Source organism: Danio rerio, chromosome 13 (assembly GCF_052040795.2).
Source record: "Danio rerio strain M-AB ecotype USA chromosome 13, GRCz13ab, whole genome shotgun sequence".
Lineage (NCBI taxonomy): Eukaryota > Metazoa > Chordata > Actinopteri > Cypriniformes > Danionidae > Danio > Danio rerio.
In genome coordinates this window covers 24332640-24349339 of record NC_141033.1, presented here as the reverse complement: position 1 = coordinate 24349339, position 16700 = coordinate 24332640, and the positions used below count along the sequence as shown (strand labels likewise).

General features: G+C 35.4%; 1 protein-coding gene across 20 annotated transcripts in view; it reads right to left on the bottom strand.

Moving 5' to 3' along the window:
* Positions 1–16700, bottom strand: part of ndst2a (N-deacetylase/N-sulfotransferase (heparan glucosaminyl) 2a) — a 210063-nt gene that overhangs the window by 154176 nt on the left and 39187 nt on the right. For 3 of the 20 annotated variants that reach the window (XR_015505928.1, XM_087279271.1, XM_087279266.1), the window contains exon 3: positions 57–112. The exons of the other annotated variants lie outside the window; for them this stretch is intronic. The gene's annotated coding sequence lies outside the window, so the exon portion shown is untranslated. The remainder of the gene's footprint in view (positions 1–56; positions 113–16700) is intronic. 20 annotated transcript variants of the gene reach the window in all.

Below are 16700 nucleotides of genomic sequence, written 5' to 3'. Positions count from 1 at the left end.
CTTGATTTACCAATCAGATGAATCCAAAACATCCATAACTAACCGGATTTCCTTACCTTATGGCCTGTTTCCACTGAGTGGTATGGTTTGATACGCTTTATGGGTGTTTCCACTGTCAAAAGAAACCAAAAAGAAAATCGAATCATACCACTTTTTGGGTACCCTTTCTAAACGATACCTAGCACAACAAAAGAGTACCAAAAGGTGGAGCAAGATGCACAGCTGAATGCTATTGGTTTACAGAGACAAAGGAAGCACCATTTTTTAATACACAGCAGTGACATTACACCATTATAATTTATACATTTAATAACGTGCCGTGGCCGACCCGAACATAAACAAACTTGTCATGGTCTTGATGAACAGCCACAAAGCCAAGTAGAAGAGCAGAATCTACCCTGTGCCCTGTAGTTGTACGATTGGTACTCTTTTGGTAGTGGAAACGCAAGCCTGATAAAGGTTATAACCCATACCGAGCTGTACCTTACTGTACCACTCAGTGGAAACGGGCCATTTGTGCTAGAATGTATGGGGTGTTTCTTTGTATTGGGTTACGAATGGAAGGACAACCGCTGCGTAAATAAATAGTTTCTTATAGTCAGCTTAGCAGCTGTTTAGCAGCAGAATCAACAGATATTAGGCAGACAGAGTTTACTAATGCTCAAATGGACCATCAAAATAAAGTTTTACCAGTCGAATAAAAATGAACTAATCCTGGGGAGCTCTTGAGACTTACCTGATGAAAATGATGAAACAGGAGGGAGCTCAAGGCTCTCTCCCAGGACAGCATGCCAAACACGCTTTATTTATCAATCATCAGCTAATTGTAAACTCTTGAAAGGTTTCAATTCACCTCAAATGTTGACTACTCTATACTTAATTTCTGTACCTCAAAATTACACTGTCCGCAAAACCACAAAGAACAGCTCATTTCATTAGTATCTTTGCTCTTTTGTATTTATGTATGCTTGTAATTTATTTCTATTTTTTGCAGATGCACTTTGTATCAATAAAAAATGAATTACTCGCCAAATAAAGTTATTTATATCATCTTGTAAAATTTTAATCATATCACAAAATATATCTCAGAAACAAAATATTGCAATGTCTGTAACTCTGTTATAAAGTTGTGTTAGCAAATAGTTGAACCAAATAGTTTAATGCTGAACAGTTCCACCTCAGTAAAAAACAAAACCAGTCCTGACCTGGACTTAATTAAATAAAATTTAATTAAGTCCATAAGACAAAAGGGTGTCACATTTAGGATTTAAAAGTTTCTTCATACACATCCACTTTTTTGGCTTACAATATTACTTATATGACACAAAGTCACAATACAAGACTCTTGAGCAGGTCTATGGGTGACATTTGGGACCAGGCCAGAAAGGTTAGTTGAGGAAGGACAAAGAGGACAGGACATGGGAGCAGTCTTTAAGATGGTTGACAGCAGGAGTGTTGACATCTTCACCTTCTCTTGTATAATCTCCAACAGTAAACCCTACACTGCTGGTTCTCGGCCAGCCTCAGAGACAGTGAATCTTTGGCATCTTGGCAGGACACTGGAAACTCTGCCTCACTGAAACAGCATGGCACGAAGCCCCAGCATCACGACGCCTCCAGCGGAGCCATTTTGAATCTCGACCATATGGACTATCCTTTTCATTTCAGCTTCTTGACTCTGCAGATGCCGAGCTGCTCTTCGCTCCGCAGCACATGGGCTGACATCAGAGCATGTTACAGATGGTTTGAACTGAATAATTAACTGATTAGACGCTATGAACTGTGAGTTATTAGGCTTTTAATGCCAGAACGCAATCTTGGTTTAAAGTAGGCGGTGTGTAGGTCTAATGCGTGAGGAGGTCAGATTGTGAAGAAGGGAAAAGGGAGAAGAAGGAGAAAAAAGGGATACTGTAGTTAAGTATAGCAAACTAAAATAAAGCAAATACAGAAAAATAAATAAATTAGGGCTGGGCGATTTGGCCTAAAATCTAAATCTTGATGAATTAAATATTTTAACTCAATTACGATTAATGAACGATTATTTTGTTTCATGACTTTATTTTTTTGCCCTCATAGTTCACTGACAAGTTTTAAACAGTAAATATGCATGAGAGATTTCTGAATGAAGGGCATTACTTGATTTTAAAATAATTGAAGTAAACACACACTATCTACGATCTATGATAATTTATTGAACATCATTGTTGAAGAACTGAAATTAAAACACAAACTGCCAAAATTAAACTTCACTTTCTTATCAAAAGTGAAAATAATAACTTGCACTTTTGCAAATAATTTTTTGGAAATAACTATTTTCAATGTTTTTCACTGGGGTGATACCTTTTTTAATGGTCCACTTAAAAAGGTCCATATTGGTATCTTAAAAGTATATATCAGTACTTACAATTTTAAGAGGAACAGTTTTTTACTTTTTAGGCACTAATATGTACTCTTGAGGTATTAATATGGACCTTTTAGGTACAAATTTGTACCTTTTGAAAAAGTACTTCCACAGGGACAGCTTGTGTACTTTTATTTCTAAAAGTGTAGCCTATTGCACGTTTTCTAATGTTTCAGTTCAAAAGCACAAGATTTAGTAGCTACAACAATCTCTTAAAAAGAACGATTTAAAGTGAAATTTAGAATACTTGATAGGACTAAAAGAAAAAAAAAACAGATAGAAAAACTCACAAGAGCAACAGGAAACATTGAAACAATTTTTGACGACTTCATATAGCCTACTTGTGTTGGAAAAACGCTTTTTGTAACTAATTTGGTTCGGTATAATTTGTATCTTTTGTTTCAATGTATTTTTTGTTGGTCAGTATTTCTGACAATTGTCTTTACTTCATAGATTTGAGTTATGAATTGCAGTATCGCAATACTACTTGGTATCACGATACTTCAGTTGGTATAGTATCATAACATGAATTAATGTTACTCTAATGTGTAGTTACATTTTTTGAGAGGTGCGCTGGTATGCAACCGCACGAAGGCTTTGGACCATACGCGTGCACTCTATGCAAAAGTATAAATCAGCCTAAACAGAGCAAGGTCACGTGATCCCACATACAGTAGAGAAAGTAATGGCAAAAATTGACCTAAAAAATTAAATAAATTGTGCATCCTGAATGTCGATTTCGATTAATTGCCCAGCCCTAAATATATATATATATATATATATATATATATATATATATATATATATATATATATATATATATATATATATATATATATATATATGCGTGCGTGTGTGCGTGCGTGCGTGCAAGAGTTGTAGGAGTCTCAGATGACAGCAGCAGTATGATAGGCTGAAATGTTGCCAATAGCCTTTTTAAAAATCATTATTAACACAATGGGCAAAATATCAGGTCACTAAAAGAAAACCAGTGTTAATTGTCAATAAAAATGTAATGCCAAACTAAAATTTCGAGAGGGGTCTGGATGCAAACCTGGTGCAGTGCAATCTAAGCTGCATCAAATGCTTTTTAATATCCTACCCCTAACCCTACCCCTAGCCCTACCCGTCACAGTGACATCACTCAATCCATCAAGTGCATCGTCTAACATTGCATCGCTGAGTGATGCAATCTCAGCTTGCATCATAAAGGCTGCATCCAGACACTATTGGAAATTCCACAGGTTCACTGTAAAAATAACTTGATTAAATGAAAACTGATTTGCATATCTAATGAAATTAAAGTGCAATGCAGTGGATAAAAAAAAGTAACATCAAGGGCACATTTTTCATGGATTTTAGTCTTGTGTTCACATTTAACCATTTTGGAAAGTGGTACATTCTGCAATCCAGGAGATATATTTTCTCCCCCTCACTGTTTTGTTGAATGACATTCCTGAAGACTCTTTTGACTCAGACCTTCAACCTCTGTTTCCAACTCTTACATATCTGGCTAAGAAATGTACATAACTGAAATGGTCTACTTCTCAAATTCAAACTATTTCCATGTGGGTTTCTCAGTTGTCAGTCTTTATTCCTTTATAAATTAACTTATGACCTCAACCACACACAGGAAAAATTCAGCAGACTTTGGGAGCCTCTCCAATCCTGTCTACACAAACTCTAAAATGTCTGTTTTAAGAGAGTTCTGGCTACGTTTGTTTGATTTTATTGGTATTGTTTTGTTAAACAGATACATTGGTAAATTTTATTTAATTAGCAGCTCTTGTGGTTTGTTTGTCCGATTGTCTTTGTTGTTTGTACTATTTGAACATCCTTAATTTAAAAAAGTAACATTGGTTAGTTTTAAATTTTGCTACATTTTAGTCTAGTCTTATTTTGTCAACCATTATGCACTGTTTAACCATTATATAAGGGGATGAGAGGACGCAAATTAAGTTTTCAGTCACATCACTAGTGCAGAAAACCTGTCATGTTTTGGTTTGTGGCAAGCTGTAGACAATGAACATTTTTGCTTAAAATAACACTGAAAGAAACAAAAAAAAGATTGAAATGAATTGTGAGCATCTTTACAGAATTATCTATCCATCGAAGATAAAGACATTACAACACATTCTAAACATTTCAAACTTTCTGAAAAGACCTCCACTCCATATTATTATTCTTCACCTCATTTCAACCCTATATATCCCACTGAGTGGTATCATGATTCATTAATGATCAGGATTTTTCTTGCCTTGGTGCAGGATCTGCCCGTCTACTCTGTGCTGCTGCTGCCTGAGCTAAAGGGCCTGATCATGAGTCAGGTCAGACTGTTAAACCCCACTAAAGCCCAGCGGACGGCAGGCAAGATGTAGAACCCTCCTCAGGACTGAAGTGCACTTGACTGAAGCACATCAGCAAAGAGACCAGGAAAGCGTGGCAGAAAGCTGCGAAAAGCCGGATGAGAGAAAGCAAGTGTGAGCTAAAGAGAAAGATTAAGGAACAGAGTGACAAGGAGTGGGATGGATGAAGGTGACAGCATGACGACAGCGGCAAGGAGCGGTCTGGGAACAGTTGGTGGATAGGAGACTTAAAAAAGGTAAAGAAGAATAAAACGAGGCAATGATAAGGGAGACTGAGATTTAGCCCCTAAAAAGAGCCACAGGCAAAGCTTTTCTTGGCAAATTGTCCAGAATCAGGGCTCATTCATTCTATAGCCATTAGCAAGACATTAGGAGACTTAGGATCAGGTTCTTTTCACAATGTTTCTGGATCCTCCTGGATATTCAGGGGGAAGAAAGGACTGGTTGAGGTCAGAACACCACCGACGAGAAAAGAAAATGAGAACAATGGTGGACGGATAGCTGGAAATGGAGGACAATACAATAATGTGAATGAAGGATAAAGCGGAAGGGAGCTATGGAGAGACAGAGGGACAGAGAGAGGGAAAAAACAGCAATAAAAGAAAACCTTCACTCTATGAGGGCAAGTCCAGTCTTGTGAAACAATCCATCGCCGTCACTTGAGCAAGATAGCATAGAGCCTATCAAACACAGTGCCTCTGCGTAATCTGCTGTGTGTTTGTGATAGCTACACCTCTGTCCATCAAGGACAGCGACTCCGGCAAAGTGTGATGAAGAATGTGCAGAACTGTGGTCATGGTGACAAAGCTGTTGTCATGGTTATGAAAAGGTCAGGGTCTTGAGGTTAAAATCCTCAGATTTGTATTCTGTTGAGATGAATGTTTGGCCAGTTGAGAAAACCAGAGGCAGACTATGAACTCTGGGAGATATTCAAACCTAACTGACAGGTGGACATTTGTCAGATGTGCTCTTTACTCAAAATTCAAGACTGTTAAAGGCGATCTGTATTGTAAAAATATCAGTAAATCAATTTTCCATATTTTGTGATTCGTGTTTGTAGTTCTCCCCATTTATTTATGCTTTTCAATTGCATTATGGAACCTTGATCTTTCTTCCAAAAATGTTTAACCTTGAAAAGTAACACTTTTAACATTTTTACTAGTTTAAGGTTATATAGTGTCTGGGTTGGTGTTGTATATTACGATACAAAAACTTTGTAATAGACTGCCAGTGCATGTTCTGTTATTTTTCACTTATTTCTCTCTATATTAATACTTATACATTATATTATTTCAAACTACTAAAATGTCAATAAAGGTTACTTTGTTAAACTGTAGAGTTGAAATTTCAACAAGTCGACAGAGCTGAGATCAAGGTCCCATAATGCAATTAACAACCGTAAATAAATGCTTGTGAATCACAAAATACAATAACTGTTAATTAACAGACTTTTTTTTTACAGTGTGCATTTATTTCTGAACCCCAAGAGGTGTTAAATAAAGTTTATAATATTTAATTTATTTAATGACATATGGTGTTTTTCAAGCAGGATTTTAATTGTGCCCTTAGGTCCCACTGTAACTTTATGTGCTTGAGTCAAATAAAAAAAGAAATATTTTGTTAATAAACTGATTGAACAAGCTATGATCATATTTAAAAATCATTACTGCAATATAAAGAATTATAAATCATAGGGATGTAACGGTATCAGAATTTCACGGTACAGTAATACCTCGGTATGAATGTCACGGTACGGTATTTATTGAATCATTTACAGGAAAAAACAAAACTTATGAAAATACTCCAAAAAAGTGCCAAAAGTGTCAATGACATACAAATTAGCCATCTATCTGTAAGCTTTGAAACAGGAACTTCAATTTTAATAACAAAAAATTATTTAACCATGTAAAAACAATAAAGTTTCAATTTAGTATTGTTGAAAACTCATCACATTCAACATTTAATCACACTCAGCCCATCTACACAGATGAGAGCTCTGCTAGTCGGACTTCTCATCAAGCATCTCCCGCTGGATCTAATCTCACTATATTTATTAAACGGGATATTTCATTTATCTTGTTGTCTTTATCTAACGACATATTCGATGACTTTGGTCATTGGAATCTATTACTTGTTCTCAGGTAACGTGTTTTGTCTGAGCGCAAAGATAAGTTAATGATTAATGTAACCACGTACATTCTGTATATATTGACTGATCGCTTGCCTTTATTTCCTATAATGTATAAACTTATTGTATGTTATACTTTTAAAATGGCCATTATCGATTATTAAAACTGATACTCAGCAAAAGAGAGGCTGTGTTTCGTATTTTCACTGAAATTGAAAGGAGGCAGTTGTTATCGGCTCCGTTTTGTTATAAATATCCACACAGTGAAGATGACGCTCATCTTATGCAGCACGATGCCTCAACATGTCTGCTGTCTAAGTTGCTAATATTAAAATGAAAATAGGAAGTTCCTTAAATCATGTTTACATTTTATTGTTGATAAAGTGAAACAACGAAGCCAGGGTGATGTGAATGAAGTTATAGAGTACACTGTTCCCTTTGAAGATTTACCCGTGTCCTCGGTATAGTCTGCTTTTCCATATCAAACTGAGAAGAAGAGACTGCAGCCTTGATCAAACTTGCGAAGTCTGAACTTACAAGGAGAGGATGCAGGACTGAACTGTGCGTGTTAGGCTACTTAATATTCAGGAAAAGCCCCAATCAGAGAGGCGAACGTCTGCAGCCCCGCCTCCGTTTTCAGATGTCTCCGTTTTCCATTATCCACACTGAGACATTATCCACACATTTCGAAACGCTCCGTTTTCGGCGCTCGAGAACTCCGGCGTAGTGTGGACGGTTGGCGTAACCGTAGCAAAACTTATGCGTTTTCAAACTAAAACGCATTAGTGTAAACGGGGCCTTAGAGTTTTCCAGCTCTTTTCATCCCCGCTTCTAGCAGCACACTCCATTTCCGCATTACTGGATCTGTAGCGACAACAGACCGCAAGGGATGATGGTCAAGCATGGGCTGATGGGAATTGTAGTTTTCGCTACCTCCCGTTCGCTTCATTCGCCTAAGCAAATTTTCTCAGAAGACCTATAGTTTTACCGAGTCATGCGACTTCGGTAATATCGAAAAAAATTAATATTGCGGTATGACGGTATTTACAATACCGTTACATCCCTAATAAATAAGCATAGTAAATAAAATAAAAAACTAAAAATAAAATTTACTTGGAGTCAAACAAGATATAATCCATAAACAAATGTGTAAATATTTATTCATATACACTACCTGACAGAAAACTTGTCACCTCTCCAAGTTTAAGAAACAACAAATAATAACTTGAATTCTAGTTGATCATTTGGTATCAAAAGTGGCTTACGAAAGGCCTCTAGATTAATCTTATTTACCAAAATAAAATATGATCATGCTTTGAATTTTTATTATTTAATTAGGACAGTAAGGTCGGACTTTGCTTAGACAAAAGTCTTGTCACTTAACAGAAATAATGTACAGTATAGAATATAAAGTCATGGTGCAGTGGAAAAAGAATGAATATTGTGTATGACTCTTATGAGCTTAGAGGACTGCATCCATACATCTCTGCAATGACTCAAATAACTTATTAATAAAGTCATCTGGAATGGCAAAGAAAGCGTTGCAGGACTCCCAGAGTTCATCAAGATTCTTTGGATTCATCTTCAGGGCCTCCTTCAGGCTCATTAATGTTCATGTCAAGTGACTGGGTTGGCCAATCCTGGAGCTTCTTGACTCCTTTGCTTTCTGGAAATTTGACGAGGAGGCTGAAGTATGAGAAGAAGCGCTATTTTGCTGAAGAATTTGCCTTTTCCAGTGGTTTGTAATGTAATGGGCAGCACAAATTTCTTGATACCTCAGGCTGTTGTCATCCACCCTACAGATCTCTTGCACACCCCTATACTGAATATGACCCCAAATCATGACTTTTCCTTCACCAAAATTGACTGATTCCTGTGAGAATCATGTATCCACACGGGTTCCAATGAGTCTTCTGTAGTATTTATGATGATTGGGATGCAGTTCAACAGATAATTCATCTGAAAAATCCACCTTCTGCCACTTTTCCAAATGATCAAGTTATTATTTTTTGCTCTTAGAAATTGACAATTCCTAAAATAGTTAGGGTTGTTTCTGGGTACAATAATAATAATAATAATAATTATATATTTATATATATATATATATATATATATATATATATATATATATATAGAGAGAGAGAGAGAGAGAGAGAGAGAGAGAGAGAGAGAGAGAGAGAGAGAGAGAGAGAGAGAGAGAGAGAGAGAGAGAGAGAGAGAGAGAGAGAGAGAGAGAGAGAGAGAGAGAAAATAGAATAATAAACAATAGAAACAATAGAATAAATTTATAATATGTTCATTATTGTAATATATATATAATTTAAAAAATACTGCTGATTTATAAATAGAACAAAAAAACAAGAACTATTTTCTTTCTATAAAGTAAAAGTGCAAATTCTAACAGACAAAAAACAAGCACACCAATCTTTAATCTTCAGCCCGTTTAAGAACACAGGCTGAATAAAAATGGTCTCCAAGTACATAACGTTGAGCAAGGGCAGGACTCTTGTAATGTTGTCTTTACGCGTGCAGACATGTCAACACTGGAATGCAGCCACAAAGCCCTGTGCTGCCACAACCTCTTACAGCTGGAGCAGTCGCCATGGACACAGCAGGGTCACGATGAGGTCATCAGGTTAAAAAACACAAAACCTGACTAACTACATCAAGACACGCGAGGCAGAATCACAGCAGTGCTTCCCTCCTGGACTTGAACTCAAAGCACTCAACTGAAAGAAGCAGAGAGAGAAATCATATGGAAGCAGTAGAAGGAAAAAAAAGCTGACTGAAGAGGTGGAGCTCCCACTCAATTCCTCAGAGGTGTTTTAAAAAGCCAGAGGGCCCGAACTAACACACAAGAAAAATGACTTGGCATGAGAACAGCATAAAAATGGCTGTGGCAGACTCCTGCTCTTATGCTTGTTGACCTCCATACTGAGCCTCTGTAGGCAAACTAATCAGCAGGCTGCCAGCAGGCTCTGCTACAATCAGGATTTTGATACATCGTGACACTTTCTCAATAATGTATAAATTGCATCATGACATGTCATCCAGACTAGATGTAGCAAGCTCATTTCAAGTTGAAGGGCTGGGTATTGAGGAAAAAACATGCAGGCCAAATTACTTTGTTTAAAAGAAATGCGGTGTGCATGTACACATACTGAATGAAGCTTTTTCAAGGTAATGAAGTTGGCATCAATCACTGTTCCCTCTAAGCTGCTCTTGTGCATGGCGGTGTACTTTTGAAGTTACTCCAGCACAGACACACTGCACTGACGAAAACTCAAAATACGCTGGAGGAAAAAGCTAAATGAACAGAAGTTCAAGAAATAAACGAAAAGAAAGTGTTTCCACTGCATGTCCATTGATTTTTATTTTTCCAGCATGGACCTGACGTTGTGGGAAATCTTGTGAAAAATTATTGATTTGATTTTCAAGATGAGTTTTCTGAAACAGACTAGGGCTGTGTGATTTAAAAAAATATATATGTAATTGCAGTTTATATATTTAAAATAATAATAATAATAGTGATAAAAATAAAAATAATAAACAGGACAAATGATACAATGCATGAATAAATGTGTAAATATTTTTTCATATATAAATACTACAGTACTTATAAATAAAATACAATAAGCTAGTAAATACAGTTCCTAAAATGGTTTAATTCTGAGTCAAATAATAATTCTAAAATTAAATATATATTGTGGGAATTCTGCAGTTTGTTTGCGCAATTGCACATTGAAGATGATGCCCAGAGGCGATATAAACGTGGAGCTGCTTATTGCACTATTGAACAATAATCAATTCTTCATCGCTAGAGCTGGAGCTGCTACTTGAACCATCCATGCGTGTTCGTGCCAGTAACTTTAACAACAAGCGTGTTAACTTTATTTACTCTTCTGTATTCTGTGTTACACGTTGGTGTCAGAAGCTTAAAGTTGTGTAGCACCATCTAACATCAAGGAGTGATTTTGCATACTCTTCTGCTCGACGCCAGAGAAAATCGATTGGGTTTGAATCCGGAAAAACATTGCGGAAAAACGATGATGATAAACGCAAACGAAAAGCTTGTACATCCTGGTGTGTACAAGCCTTTACTAGCCAATTGAATGAGCACACTTTCGTCCTGCCCAAACGAATTTGCGCAACCAAACTATGCAGAATGCCCACAATAAAAACAAATAAACAGAAAACCATCAACAAGTGGGATGACTGCATCTGCCACTTCAGAAGCATTAATAGATAAATTCATATCAAAGAAAAAAGCACATTGGTAATGTGGGAATATTTGGGTTTCAAAGTCACAGTCACCAAAAAAAAAACAGGAAATTTGTAAGAACTGTCGCAGAATTGTTGCCACAGCACAAGGAAATACAACAACCAGCAAATCGCAAGGCAAATGGAATTCTCAATTTATATATATATATATATATATATATATATATATATATATATATATATATATATATATATATATATATATAAATATATATAAATTACAGTAATAATATTAATAACAATAATAATATTAATGAAACAAAGGATTGAGAGCTGAGGGGTGAAAACCTTTAGAACATGTAAATCAAGGTAAATTGCACTTAATTTTACTTCTAGTAAACATGCAGGTATTTCCTTTATTTAAAATGGATGGTAATGAAATGGAAAACAGTGATATTTTTAGCAAAATAAGACAAATTTGGACATCATCCTGTTTTTAAGTTTTCACCCCCTTGCCTCTTAATGAATTGTTTCTTTCTGGAGCATCGGTTAGCATCTGGACTATTTTTTAAATAGTTTGACGTCCTCAATAATCCTCAGACAGAATGGATAAGATGGATCTCACAATCATACAGTAACATATTAATTGAACAGTCACATACAGTTGGAAAGGGTCCAAATCTGCAGAAGATGATGAAAAACTGAAGAATCTGCAGGACACGAAGGTTGTTTGGTCAACAACAACAGTAGATTAACGCTTCAAAACAAACTCATGAACAAGCATTACAAAGCTCATAGATCATCAGGTAACCACAAACAGTATTTAAAAACAAGGGTATGCAAACTTTTGCAGAGGGTTATTTTAATAATTTCATCAACATTTTGTCTTTGGAACTACATTAAAAGCATGTAACGTAAATGATCTTGCTCAGGACAGTCCTAATATAAAAAAAAAACATGCATTTTGTGTGATCTCTCTTATTTTTGTGTGTCTCTTATTGTCCTTTGTGTGTGTGTGTGTGTGTGTGTGTGTGTGTGTGTGTGTGTGTGTGTGTGTGTGTGTGTGTGTGTGTGTGTGTGTGTGTGTGTGTGTGTTGTTGACATTATTTTATATCATTTGTGCCTGTTTCTCTGCTCAACATATACAGATTCTTATGTTATAAACTATAACCATAACAATTACCAATCAACTATTTTCTACATTTAGTTTTCGAATCAGAAAACTTTGAAAAGCTTAACACATTATTGCTACAATTTAATCTGTGGAGCTTCTGAATAATCACATCGTCTGTGTTCAACTGAATCGTCAAAATTCAGATGTTTATACATGAGTGCTGACCTTGGACTTGCTGCTATTCCTGCCCAACACAAAATAAACCAACAGCAAAATAAATATGATTTACATGTAGTGCGCTGGTTCTTAGTGCATGTGAGAGTCTCTTACGTTTTCTCTGTGTGCATGTCTGAGGGAAGCACGAAGCTCTCAGTCAGTCAGCGGGAGAGAAACTTGTGTACTCGGTCAGTCTGTTCAAGAGCAGATGAGTTTTAATGTATTCTGCGCCAAATTTATTCCAAACCATAGTGCCTGTTGTCTAGACTCAGTCATCAACAAATAACATCCTAGTTTATATGAAAACTCCGACTTGGGAGACACCGTGATTACTTACAATGCTCTGTTTGTTTTTAATGGTGGGCGTTACCCGTGGCTAGTTTGGACAATGATGATTAGGAAGAACAAAAGTGTGCTCACTCGATTGGTTAGAAAGCGTGTAACAGAAAGAGAACAGAGAAGTCTAAATATATGTATATGTATTTATATCACATTCATATCACTTTGCAATAAGCTAATCACAACGTTTCAAATTGCGACTATGATTCAATTTCGATTAATAGCCTTAATACAGTCATGCCAATATTCAAAATAGGGATGCTAAGGATTAATCTGCCAGGAATATCTTTTTATAAAATATGTAAGATATGTTAATGTCTTTAAGCCATGCATGGATTAAAATATATTTACATTAGCTGTTTATTTCTATATTTCTTTAATATTTGTAAAATCAATTAGTATTTTTTTATATAATGGCAGATTTTATATGAACTCTCAAAACCTATAATGGACTATCGAAGTATAAAAAAGTCAAATGCGGTGATTGCATAATATTTGTAGTATGTAGTCTGTAATTAATAAAGTAAAATGTATTTATCTTGTCTACTCCAGTCTACTAATAAAGCATCCTTCAGGGTTTCTGCAGGTCAAATTTAAGACATTTTAAGACCATTATGAATGATATTTTAGAATTATAAAGGGGTAAACCGTAAAGATTTTTTACTTGCCCAATTAAATAAATTTGAATTTATTAATACTTAAATGATGTGTCAAAACAACCAAATCATACACCCTTTTCTTTGACAGGCTTTAAAAACATTAATAAACTAAATATAAAACAGTAGGGATGGACGATTCTGGCTAAAAATGTGCATCACAATTTTTTTTTTTTTTTGCTTAAAATCTAGTTCACTATTCTGTAAATGTAAAATAAACGTTAATATGATTAGCCTATTATTATTGTTCATTTTCAAACATATGGTAAAACAACACTAATAATATTATGCCTATGTGTAGGTCTACTGTTGCTTAAAATGCTTAATTTTGTAAAGTCATTATGGTGGACTTGACTGTTTGTTAATTCACAGTAGAATGATAACATCAGAATATAACTATTCATAATTATAAAGTTGATTTATTATGTTTAAGTCATGTGCTTGTCATCTGTTATAGACAACATTATTAGACCGTTTGTTTTGACTGGTAAAATAAGAATTTTGTCATTATCAGACTCCTTGCATTATATTTAACATTATACTGACACAGTTAACATTTATTTTCATGCACAACTCTTTGTGTTCGATATGAAAGAAAAAAACATATCAAATGTTTGTCGTAACCATAACTGTAAAATGCAATAAGATCATTTAAATGATATGCGTATAGGTTTCACCATCACTTCCGAGTGCGGCTTATGGCTGCTGTCACTGTGAGAAAAAAACCCATACATGCAAATCAAACCTCCGGCACGGCCCTTAAACTGAACGTTATTTTCAACTTCATTACCTGTTATCCACAGCCTATGCAGCTTCTGTTCACTAAAAGTAGGCGTCATAGACGGGCAAGGCGCGTTCTCAGCAATGTTGCCGAATTGGGCGGTTTCCCAGAGTTTTTAATATATTTTTGTGGGTAAAAAATGACATAGGCAGGTAGTGTAAAATTGGCCGGTTTTGTAATGGTGTGCCTGCCAGACTCAGTCTTCACTTATAAATCTGTTATGAACCCTCAAAGAGGTGCCATAGCCCCTGTTCTCCACATCCAAACGCTTACAACAGTTGTGATCTCTCAACGAGACTACAGATTGTTGGGCGGTGCTTTTTAGTTTTCAGCGGGGTTTTAGGCTGGAAACAGTCAGCTACATCTGGCAACACTGGTCCTTAGAAGTAAACAAACAGCTGGCAGTCAGCTCACGTGTGATTTTGCGACCGTGAATACATCATTACATGAAGACAAAATGACATTTTTGGGTGAATTATACCTTATGAATACAGTATGTGACACTTTTAACACCATTTGAAGATGTCAGTGTTGCTGTGAAGATTTGTGCGACTGCCTTGCTTCTCTCCTGACCTTGAAAATATAATTGGCTCAATCGTAGAAAAAGCTAAATTAAGATTGCGTGTAGGGTCAAATCAAGATCGTGATCTTTTTTCGATTAATTGTGCAGCCCTATACAACAGTCTGTCCAGGTCAAATATTTTGTTATTGAAACTTAAGACATTAAGACTATTTAAGAACCTGTGGATACCCTGATCCTTGTGCACTAAAGAGCAGTTTTCTGTATGATGACACTAACATTTAAATGAACAAATGGTAATGTATTTTTCCTGGTGTGCATAACATTTCACATCTTTATAGATGAGATAGGGGTATGAGTGACAATTGTACACATTGTTATGCTAGTGTCTATATGCCACTTCAGTAGAAACATTTTGCAGTATTTAAATCAATAATCAAATAATAGTCAAAATAAAATGAATCTGAAAGCATCACAATATCCTAATCCAACTGAAACCGTAGCAAACAAACAAATGTAGGCTGACTATTCATATACTTCCAGTGACATAGAAGCATCCACAATGTCTCTGAGAAGCAACTATATCATCATCAAATTTAAAGTGAAGTACTTTATTCTAGGACTGGGACGATAAACGAAACCATATCGAATCGCGATAACCTTTATGTCAATAACAATGATAAGCTCTGGACTTTTTTACTCTATATTGATCTAAGAGCCAATCACATAGCAGAAATGTGCAAGAATGGGAATCTAGAAGTGTGTTAATATTAGAGATGCAGCGAATTTTTGACCACCAAAATGTATCCATTTTGGCCATTTAATGGACCCTCTATTGTTTGTGGTTTTTGTCACTATTGTGGTACTCTTTTAAAATCTGAAAGCATTAACAACTTATATCGAAGTATATATCCTTCAATATGTAAAATAATTGTAGAGATTGCATTTTTGCCATATCACCCAGCCCCACTTCAACCCATCTGATACTTGGATATTTGTTGTTTAGACATTCGTCTGTGCACAGCCACACCTCCTTCATTTAGCTGATTACTTTGAAATTAATATTCTTAATTAAGCAGAGTAACTGCAACAGCATTATTAATCAAGCAACATATAAACAATGATTTAAAGTCTGTCCAACAGAAAAAGAAAAATTTAATAAGCACAAAATGTAAAATGGGGAATATTAGTATAAATCAACTTCACTTGAACAGTTTTGAGCAACGTTGAGCAAAAAGAAAGCCATTCTTCAAGCACACATTCTCCAAAACAGCACAAGCATTAATAAACTCTATTAATAAACTTTATAAAGTCAGGTAACCACAAACATTATTAAAAAACAAGGGTGTGCAAACTAATGCTGGGGGTTATTTCAATCATTTCACCTATTTAGTCTTTTGAACCACATTTACACTTATTTTATGTAAAATATATTACTCAGGAGAGTACTAAATAAAAAAACCATGAGTTTTGTATGATCACTCTTATCTTTGTGTCTCTTATTGTTCTTTGTGTGTGTGTGGTTGACATTTCTCTGCTAAAAATATCTTATTTTATTATGAACTATTATAATCGACCATTTTTTACATTTAGTTTTCTTATCAGACAACTTGACACATTATTGATACTTATCGTTAATAGCTACATCTGTCAGACTTCTGAAAGCGGACCAAACAAACAAATGCAGGCTGACTATTAATACACTTCGTCACAAAGCAGCAGCCCCGATGTCTCTAAGAAGCAACTATATTATCATCAAACTTGAAGTATTTCAACCCATCTGATACTTGGATATTTGCTGTTTAGACATTTATCTATGCACAGCCACACCTCCATTGTTAAGGTGATTACTTTTAAATTAATATTGTTAATTAAGAGTAACTGCAACAGCATTATTAATCAAGCAACATATAAACAATGATTTATAGTCTGTCCAAGAGAAAAAGAACATTTTTAAT